The sequence below is a fragment of the Rutidosis leptorrhynchoides genome, chromosome 11, assembly GCF_046630445.1.
Source record: "Rutidosis leptorrhynchoides isolate AG116_Rl617_1_P2 chromosome 11, CSIRO_AGI_Rlap_v1, whole genome shotgun sequence".
Taxonomy (NCBI): domain Eukaryota; kingdom Viridiplantae; phylum Streptophyta; class Magnoliopsida; order Asterales; family Asteraceae; genus Rutidosis; species Rutidosis leptorrhynchoides.
In genome coordinates this window covers 12,832,563-12,844,257 of record NC_092343.1, presented here as the reverse complement: position 1 = coordinate 12,844,257, position 11,695 = coordinate 12,832,563, and the positions used below count along the sequence as shown (strand labels likewise).

General features: G+C 32.0%; 1 protein-coding gene across 2 annotated transcripts in view; it reads left to right on the top strand.

Annotated features, from left to right (window-relative positions):
• The first annotated feature begins 2,186 nt into the window (after window positions 1-2,186).
• Window positions 2,187-11,695, top strand: part of LOC139877495 (serine/threonine-protein kinase Nek6-like) — a 51,040-nt gene continuing 41,531 nt past the window's right edge. For both annotated transcript variants that reach the window (XM_071864926.1, XM_071864927.1), the window contains exon 1: window positions 2,187-2,378. The gene's annotated coding sequence lies outside the window, so the exon portion shown is untranslated. The remainder of the gene's footprint in view (window positions 2,379-11,695) is intronic.

Sequence of the window (11,695 nt, the reverse complement as noted above, 5' to 3'; positions counted from 1 at the left end):
GATAAAAATAATAAGAACGATAATTTTATCTAAATCGATATCTTATAATATTTTAATTTCATCATGATACTCTTACTCATTATTTCCTAATCATTTCGTTTAATAGCTTTTAATCGTCTTTTATATCGTGTTCATAATAATGATAATAATAGTAATCAAAATAATTAGGTGTTACAAATATTTGTTTTAATTACACTAATATTAATAATGATAGTTACTATAACATTATTAACGATAATACTAATAATTATCTTAATGATAATATAGTAATAATAATAATAACAATAACAATAACCATTTTTAAATAATGATATATATATATATATATATATTAATAATGATAATAATAATAATAATACTAATAATAATAATAATAATAATAATAATAATAATAATAATAATAATAATAATAATAATAATAATAATAATAATTGGATAATAATAATACTAATTATAACTTTAACGATAATAACGATAGTAATAATAAAAAAAAATAACAATTTTTAATGATAAATCCCTTTTATTGATAAAGATAATAATAATCATAATAATAAGATAAAACTAGAACGACGATAAAAACGACGATAATAATAATCATTTTTAATAAAAAAATCGAAAATTCAATTGATTATAACTTCTAATCCGTTCATCGAAACCATTCGATATCTAAAGGAAAAGTTCTTAATTTTTCGCTAGCTTTCCAAGGACATGCATATCTTATACCTTATCTCAACCTCAAGTGTAACTAATTCAAGATTCAACCTAATCTGTCTAAGGGCAATATCAAAAGTACAAGCATGCATAATCTTAAATACTCGAGCACTAGTCAGGGATACACTATTAGTATGTAAAAGTTAAATTATGAGTACTCACGTATCAATATTGAGATTCAATATTGCAGGAAAGGTACGTAGACGCAACGGAAATGATAAACACTATATTGACCTCACGAACATACCCATGAACCATACTCAATCACCTCCATAGCTATAACCCATAATTTCCTTAATCCTATCCTACTCGAAAAACAATTTCGAAACCACTCGGACAGCACTCCGTCGTAATATTTTATGTATACTAATAATATCTTGAAATAATACGGAGTAAATATATATATGTAAATCGATTGAGAGAGTTTAGAGAAAAATATTTTCAAGTTTCTATGAAATAATGAAACCTATTGAATTCTATTTATAATAGATTTTTGAATTATTAAAGTGAATTATTAAAGTATGAATTATTAAAGTGAATTATTAAAGTATGAATTATTAAAGTGAATTATTAAAGTATGAATTATTAAAGTGAATTATTAAAGTATGAATTATTAAAGTGAATTATTAAAGTATGAATTATTAAAGTGAATTATTAAAGTATGAATTATTAAAGTGAATTATTAAAGTATGAATTATTAAAGTGAATTATTAAAGTTAAAGTAAAGTAAAAATAAAGTAAAGGTAAAGTTTAAGTATAGTAAAAGTATAAAACTATGTACGTATAATACGCGTATAAATATATATAATATTAATTTAAATCGTTATATATATTTAATAAAATAAAATATAAATATCGTTATCTTTATCATACTAGTTAAGTAATGAGTTGTCAAAAGTGGTTCTAGATATTTATAAAAGTTATATACGTTTTAATAATAAAGTTCTTTTTAAACTGAAAACGTTTTTGTACGTTTGAAACTAAATAGATCAATCGAGTCTTTATGAGATTCAATCTTCCACTATCCTTTGTTTAGTTCTCAATGATTGACAATTTGTTCTTATTTATAAATCACTTTACCATTTTTCGAATATTGTTAAAATGGAAAGATTTCTCAAATCAACGTGGGCCTTTCAACAGAGACTTGTAATCATAATTCAATATATCTGATAATTCAATCATTTGATCTTATCTTCTAATTCCATTGATAAACATTTTAAAACAGATACAATTATATAAAGTATTTAATCTAATATTTTGTTTACGTTTCAAGTTATAATATATATACACATATACATATATAATCATATTCGTTTAATGGTTCGTGAATCGTTGGAACTTGGTCGAGGTTGAATGGATATATGAACATAGTTTAAAATTCTTGAAATTTAACTTAACAAATATTGCTTATCGTGTCGGAAACATATAAAGATTAAAGTTTAAATTTGATTGGAAATTTCCGGGTTGTCACAGATTTGAAGACCAAACTCATGTATGAAAGGACAGGGTATATCAAACAAGCCAATGGCATATTTTCAATCAACATGGTTGAAAAGACCAGTACACGCGCGAGCACATCAAGTCGAACAAAAGTAGTAGATTGACGAACAGGAGCACAAGGCGAGTCAATTCGAAGGCACTTGTAGACAACTAATGGCACGATTACAGTAAGATCACAGCCTGAGACTACCTAAAATTACTCGAACCGAAACCAGCCAAAATAGCTCGAACAGCTCAAAACGACCTTGAAAATCACCCGAAATCACTCAAAACAACTCGAAACGACCCTGAAAACCACCCAGATTCAATCGAAGCCACGAAAATCGCATTGAAAAGTACCCGAAACAACCCTGAAAACCGATAAGGACTACCTGAAAAACACCACCCGAGAACCACCTAACAACGTTAGCACGCATCGACTTGAATAAACACCCAAATCCCCACCTTCAATGACCTTAAACTACCAGACTACTAAAAACTACGATCTAAAAACGAAACTCGATAAAATTTGACGGAAGAAAATAAAGCTGATGAGTAGAGTACAAAGTATAAAATGAGAAGATGAGGCTTCCCCGGGCCGCCGGCCGGAGAAGAATAAAGAAAATGGTGCTGCGACAACTACTTTGAGATATTAGAGCACTGGGTGTGGTGACGCGTCAGTTCAGTGTTAGCTCAGTGTCTTACTGCTGACTAGGAGCTGACTGGACTGACACTGAAAACTGACAATGGTGAAAAAATGATGGAAGAAGAATGTCAGTTCAGTGTCTTGGAAAGAGAAAATATTATATTTTATTATTTTTTAAAATTATTTTAATTATTTGATAAAATATAAATGATAAATAAAATAAAACTTGCACAAATATTAAAAGGCCTAGTTTATTGAAATTAAGAAACCTAGTACAACAAATATGATCGTTCAGAGACAAACACAATTATTGAAACATAAATAACAATAATTCAAACACAAATACGATTCTTCATTCTTCATCATCGAAGTCAGAGTATGAGTCTTCCAAAACCATTTCTCGACGAATCCTCTGCTTCTTTTTCTCGATTGCCCTCCAATCATGTTCATTCAAATTCTCCGTATCAATAGCCAAAATCCTAAACTGCGACTCCATCTTCATTTGAGAGTACGATTTCTTTTCTCGAGACACATATTCAAAGTGTTCCTTCATGGACGCGTGTAAAGACTCACGAGATGATGCGGCTGAATCACTTGAGGTCTTCCTTGATTTCCTTGAGTCAGTCTTCCTTGGTTTTGTAGTGACCCGAACTTTTCCATGTTTATATATATTAAATGAAGTTGGTATTTACATGATTAAATGTTTTCAACATGTTAAGTAATCAAACTTGTTAAGACTTGATTAATTGAAATAGGTTTCATGTAGACAATTGACCACCCAAGTTGACCGGCGATTCACGAACGTTAAAACTTGTAAAAACTATATGATGATATATATATGGATATGTATATAGCTAACATGATATTATGAAAAGTAAGTATCTCACTATGTATATTAACAATGAGTTATATACATAAAATGAGACTATTGAATTATGAAACTCGAAACGATATATATAATGATTATCGTTATAGCAACGCCTTAATAAATACATATGTATCATATTATGATATATTCATTGTTGGTGATTTGTGTCAACAATATGATTTAAGTGTAATGGGATTAATTTGTTAACCAAAATAACCTTGATAAATATCGAACAAGTTTGGGAAAGTGTGGAGTGCACACTTGTTTGAACTTATCTTGATTATGACGGGGGTTCGGGGGCAGCACCCCTGATAGCGGGGTTCAAGAGGTGGCAACCCCTGGCGGGGTCTAAGGGGCAGAGCCCCTGGCTGGGATCGAGATGCCAGGTCAGCTCAGAAATTTTTTGTTTGGGTTAATATCGCTTTATTAAAAATGTGTTAAAATTTGATTTAAAGCTTTCAACAACATTAAATGAGATCGTTAACTTAAAGCTTTCAAAAACAACACTTACATGTAACGACTAACGATGACTTAACGACTCGGTTAAAATGAATATACATGTAGTGTATTAAGATGTATTAGTACACTTTTGAAAGACTTCAAGACACATATCAAAGTAATTCTACTTAGTAAAAATGCTTACAATTACATTTCCATTCATTTTCATTAACAATTTTACTCGTAGTCATTCAGTATTCGTATCCGTATTATACACAGCTTCTAGACGTACTTACTATGAGTATATACCAATAGGAACTAGCATGAGATTCCACTCTTGATTATGTCATGCATTACTAATCAAATTTAACTTCTACCATGAACTAGTCAACTAACTAGAACTCCTTTTAACCCCACTCACCACTCATCATTCACCACTCACCAATCAATCCATTTCACTTCCAATTCTCTTTCTAATTCTCTCTCAACACCTACACACACTTACAAACGAATTTTTCCAGTAAACTAATCATCATCTTCATCAAAAATTACTTCAAGAATTAAGCTATAATCATCATAGGAAGAACACTTCAAAAATTCTTTCAAGTTTACTAGTTTACTTCCAAGCTTTCTAATCCATTCCAGGTAATCATCTAAGATCAAAAAACCTTTATTATTTACAGTAGATTATCTTTCTTATTCAAGGTAATATTCATATTCAAACTTTGATTCGATTTCTATAACTATAAACTATCTTAATTCGAGTAAAAATCTTACTTGAACTTGTTTTTGTGTCATGATCCTACTTCAAGAACTTTCAAGCCATCCAATATCCTTTGAAGCTAGATCATTTTGTAGTGACCCGAACTTTTCCATGTTTATATATATATATATATTAAATGAAATTGTTATTTACATGATTAAGTGTTTCCAACATGTTAAGCAATCAAACTTGTTAAGACTTGATTAATTGAAATAGGTTTCATATAGACAATTGACCACCCAAGTTGACCTGTGATTCACGAACGTTAAAACTTGTAAAAACTATACGATGATATATATATGGTTATATATATAGTTAACATGATTTTATTATAAGTATGTATCTCATTAGGTATTTTAATAATGAGTTATATACATAAAAATGAGACTATTAATTTAAGAAACTCGAAAACGATATATATAACGATTATCGTTATAACAACGTCTTACTAGGTACATATGAATCATATTAAGATATTGATACACTTGGTTAATTATGTTAAATGATAAGTAAATATATTATTAAGTGTATTAACAATGAAATACATATGTAAAAATAAGACTACTAACTTAATGATTTCGAAATGAGACATATATGTAACGATTATCGTTGTAACGACATTTAACTGTATATATATCATACAAAGATATATTATATATCATAATATCATGATAATATAACAATTTAACATCTCATTTGTTATAATAAACAATGGGTTAACAACATTCAACAAGATCGTTAACCTAAAGGATTCAAAACAACATTTACATGTAACGACTAACGATGACTTAACGACTCAGTTAAAATGTATATACATGTAGTGTTTTAATATGTATTCATACACTTTTTAAAGACTTCAAGACACTTATCAAAATACTTCTACTTAACAAAAATGCTTACAATTACATCCTCGTTCAGTTTCATCAACAATTCTACTCGTATGCACCCGTATTCGTACTCGTACAATACACAGCTTTTAGATGTATGTACTATTGGTATATACACTCCAATGATCAGCTCTTAGCAGCCCATGTGAGTCACCTAACACATGTGGGAACCATCATTTGGCAACTAGCATGAAATATCTCATAAAATTACAAAAATATGAGTAATCATTCATGACTTATTTACATGAAAACAAAATTACATATCCTTTATATCTAATCCATACACCAACGACCAAAAACACCTACAAACACTTTCATTCTTCAATTTTCTTCATCTAATTGATCTCTCTCAAGTTCTATCTTCAAGTTCTAAGTGTTCTTCATAAATTCCAAAAGTTCTAGTTTCATAAAATCAAGAATACTTCCAAGATTGCAAGTTTACTTCCAAGTTTTCTAAATCCATTCCAAGTAATCATCCAAGATCAAGAAACCTTTGTTACTTACAGTAGGTTATCTTTCTAATACAAGGTAATAATCATATTCAAACTTTAATTCAATTTCTATAACTATAACAATCTTATTTCGAGTGGAAATCTTACTTGAAATTGTTTTCGTGTCATGATTCTGCTTCAAGAACTTTCAAGCCATCCAAGGATCCTTTGAAGCTAGATCCATTTTTCTAATTTCCAGTAGGTTTATCCAAGGAACTTGAGGTAGTAATGATGTTCATAACATCATTCGATTCATACATATAAAGCTATCTTATCCGAAGGTTTAAACTTGTAATCACTAGAACATAGTTTAGTTAATTCTAAACTTGTTCGCAAATAAAAGTTAATCCTTCTAACTTGACTTTTAAAATCAACTAAACACTTATTCTATATCTATATGATATGCTAACTTAATGATTTAAAACCTGGAAACACGAAAAACACCGTAAAACCGGATTTACGCCGTCGTAGTAACACCGCGGGCTGTTTTGGGTTAGTTAATTAAAAACTATGATAAACTTTGATTTAAAAGTTGTTATTCTGGGAAAATGATTTTTATTATGAACATGAAACTATATCTAAAAATTATGGTTAAACTCAAAGTGAAAGTATGTTTTCTAAAATGGTCATCTAGACGTCGTTCTTTCGACTGAAATGACTACCTTTACAAAAATGACTTGTAACTTATTTTTCCGACTATAAACCTATACTATTTCTGTTTAGATTCATAAAATAGAGTTCAATATGAAACCATAGCAATTTGATTCACTCAAAACGGATTTAAAATGAAGAAGTTATGGGTAAAACAAGATTGGATAATTTTTCTCATTTTAGCTACGTGAAAATTGGTAACAAATCTATTCCAACCATAACTTAATCAACTTGTATTGTATATTATGTAATCTTGAGATACCATAGACACGTATACAATGTTTCAACCTATCATGTCGACACATCTATATATATTTCGGAACAACCATAGACACTCTATATGTGAATGTTGGAGTTAGCTATACAGGGTTGAGGTTGATTCCAAAATATATATAGTTTGAGTTGTGATCAATACTGAGATACGTATACACTGGGTCGTGGATTGATTCAAGATAATATTTATCGTTTTATTTCTGTACATCTAACTGTGGACAACTAGTTGTTGGTTACTAACGAGGACAGCTGACTTAATAAACTTAAAACATCAAAATATATTAAAAGTGTTGTAAATATATTTTGAACATACTTTGATATATATGTATATATTGTTATAGGTTCGTGAATCAACCAGTGGCCAAGTCTTACTTCTCGACGAAGTAAAAATCTGTGAAAGTGAGTTATAGTCCCACTTTTAAAATCTAATATTTTTGGGATGAGAATACATGCAGATTTATAAATGATTTACAAAATAGACACAAGTACGTGAAACTACATTCTATGGTTGAATTATCGAAATCGAATATGCCCCTTTTTTATTAAGTCTGGTAATCTAAGAATTAGGGAACAGACACCCTAATTGACGCGAATCCTAAAGATAGATCTATTGGGCCTAACAAACCCCATCCAAAGTACCGGATGCTTTAGTACTTCGAAATTTATATCATATCCGAAGGGTGTCCCGGAATGATGGGGATATTCTTATATATGCATCTTGTTAATGTCGGTTACCAGGTATTCACCATATGAATGATTTTTATCTCTATGTATGGGATGTGTATTGAAATATGAAATCTTGTGGTCTATTGTTACGATTTGATATATATAGGTTAAACCTATAACTCACCAACATTTTTTGTTGACGTTTAAAGCATGTTTATTCTCAGGTGAATACTAAGAGCTTCCGCTGTTGCATACTAAAATAAGGACAAGATTTGGAGTCCATGTTTGTATGATATTGTGTAAAAACTGCATTCAAGAAACTGATTTCGATGTAACATATTTGTATTGTAAACCATTATGTAATGGTCGTGTGTAAACAGGATATTTTAGATTATCATTATTTGATAATCTACGTAAAGCATTTTTAAACCTTTATTTATGGTTGTTTTAAAAATGAATGCAGTCTTTGAAAAACGTCTCATATAGAGGTCAAAACCTCGCAACGAAATCAATTAATATGGAACATTTTTAATCAATAAGAAAGGGATATTTCAGTTGGTATCCGAGCGTTGGTCTTAGAGAACCAGCAAATTTGCATTAGTGTGTCTTATCGAGTTTGTTAGGATGCATTAGTGAGTCTGGACTTCGACCGTGTTTTCTTTAAAAATGATTGCTTAACATTTTTGTTGGAAACTATATATTATTAACATGTATATATTATGTGATATATTAATCTCTTAACATGTTTGATATTGTGTGATAGATGTCTACCTCTAGCACAAATCCCATTGACTCACCTAATAATAACGAAGAGTCGAATATATATTGGACTGATTCACAAGTTCCCGAAGAAGAACCGGAAGAAGAATCAGAACCGGAAGAAGAATCAGAACCTGAAGAGGAGGAACCGGAGGAGGAAATAGAACCGGTGGGGGAAATAATAAAACGATTAAGTAAAAGAAAATCCTCAACCAACCGACCAAGGTTAATTATGGTCAATGGTGTTTCCGCCAAGGAAGCAAAATATTGGGAGGATTACCAATTCTCCGATGAATCGGATTCCGACGAGAATTCCGATGATGTTATAGAAATTACCCCAACTGAATTTAAAAAGGCAAAAGAAAATAATAAGGGAAAGGCATAAAAATAGATAAATCTAATTCCAACCCCGATGAACTTTATATGTATCGTCAACCCCCGAAGCCCTTAAGTTGTAACAATGACCCGGGAACCTCTAAACTACCAGGTTTTTCTAAACCGTTGTGGAAAATGACAGCTCGTATTAGGGGAACATCATATATCCCTAGAAACTTGGCAAAACGAACCAAAACTGAAGAAGAAGAAACGAGCGAGTCAGAATAAGATAGTTGTATTCGTGTGGTGTAATATATGTAATATAATGTGCTTATGCTTTATGATATATGTAAAAATTGCTTGTATTAATAAGTATTTTTTTTTTGAATCTAACTCTTGTCTATTTTACAGTATAAAAACACAAAATGGATAGACAACCCAATATTTTAAGAGACCTACCCGGAGACATGATTGATGAAATCTTGTCTAGAGTCGGTCAGAATTCTTCGGCATAACTATTTACGGCGAAATCAGTTTGTAAGACATTCGAAGAACGTTCCAAAAATGTCTTGGTTTATAAGAGACTTTCGTTTGAAAGATGGGGGATATCACATTGGGAAACCCATAAGTTACAATGTGTTTACTTTGACGCATATATTGCGGGGAACCCAAATGCTATTTTACGCAACGGGTTAAGAAATTATTTTGACTCAATGTATCCGAATATAGGACTTCATGATTTAGAAAAAGCGACTAACATGCAACATAAAGAAGCATGCTATGCTTACGGGTTAGTACTGTTCGCTTCTCACCAAAGTGAGAAAAAGAACATCGGGCTACAACTATTAAACAAAACGTTCCCACAAGTGACGGAGTCGGTAATTGGGGTAAGAAATGAGGTTTTTAGGTTATTACAAGACTGTTGGTCATTACGTAATCTTCGTCCCTTTGACGACGTTACAACACGCTGTCTTATCAACGGCCATAACGGTTATGTTCCACAAGACCAAGGATGGGAAGTAGTCCTAGTAAAACCAGAATGCATGACTTGTTTCTGGACGTATGAATTACGTGTCTTTATTGCCTTTGCTGGACGACTTGTGTACTAGCTAGAATTATCTTCACAACTATCTTGTATCAAAGTTATTGTGTGCTATATTTCATGCTTTATGTAAAATAAGCGGTATTGTAAGTTTGTAAAATATTGTATAAAAGTTTGAACGCGAAATATTATTACAATCAGTTTTTCATATAGAATTGTAGTAGTTGAATTGTATATTAGCTACTAAGTATGAACTTAACGGGTAGGTACTACCCGAATTTAAACTTATAAAACGCTAATATGAAGAAAAAGCTTTTATAAGTGAGTTCATATTATGCTACGAAATACTATTAACTACTCTTAATATTCTGTATGATTAACTTATTCCATTTGACTATTTTGAAGGAAATGGCACCGACTACTCGACAAACCGTGAATATGAATGAAGAGGAATTCCGTACTTTTCTAGCTTCAAACATAGCCGCAGTACAGGCTGCGCTACATACCAATAATAACCTTGGATCTAGCAGTACAGGAAATCGTGTAGGATGCACCTACAAAGAATTCACTGCCTGCAAACCTTTGGAATTTGACGGAACCGAAGGACCGATCGGATTGAAACGGTGGACCGAGAAGGTCAAATCGGTGTTTGCCATAAGTAAGTGTACTGAAGAGGACAAAGTGAAGTACGCTACGCATACCTTCACAGGTTCTGCGTTAACATGGTGGAATACCTATCTAGAGCAAGTGGGACAAGATGATGCGTACGCACTACCGTGGTCAGCATTCAAGCACTTGATGAACGAGAAGTACCGTCCCAGAACCGAGGTCAATAAGCTCAAGACAGAACTTAGAGGGTTACGAATCCAAGGATTTGATATTACCACGTACAAAAGACGATTCACAGAATTGTGCCTATTGTGTCCGGGAGCGTTCGAAGATGAGGAAGAGAAGATCGACGCGTTTGTGAAAGGATTACCGGAAAGAATCCAAGAAGATATAAGTTCACACGAGCCCGCCTCCATACAACAGGCATGTAGAATGGCTCACAAACTAGTGAACCAGATTGAGGAAAGAATTAAAGAACAGACGGCTGAAGAGGCCAATGTGAAGCAAGTCAAAAGAAAGTGGGAGGAAAACGGTGATAAGAATCACTAATACAACAACAACAGCAATTACAATAATAATCGCAACAATTATCCCAACAATCGCAACTACAACAAACGGCCCAACAACAACAACAACAACAGCAACTACAACAATCATCCCAACAACAATAACAACCGCAACAACAACAACAATCAGAAGCAGCTATGCCAAAGGTGTGAAAAGTATCACTCGGGGTTCTGCACCAAATTTTGCAACAAGTGTAAAAGAAATGGTCATAGCGCGGCGAAGTGTGAGGTCTACGGACCAGGCGTTAACAGAACAAAAGGAACAAATGGTGTCAGAACGAGTAATGGCAGAGCAAGTAGTGTCAGAGCAAGTTATGCCAATGTAGTTTGTTATAAATGTGGAAAACCGGGCCACATTATTAGAAATTGCCCGAACCAGGAGAACACGAATGGACAAGGCCGCGGAAGAGTTTTCAATATTAATGCGGCAGAGGCACAGGAAGACCCGGAGCTTGTTACAGGTACGTTTCTTATTGACAATAAATCTGCTTACGTTTTATTTGATTCGGGTGCGGATAGAAGCTATATGAG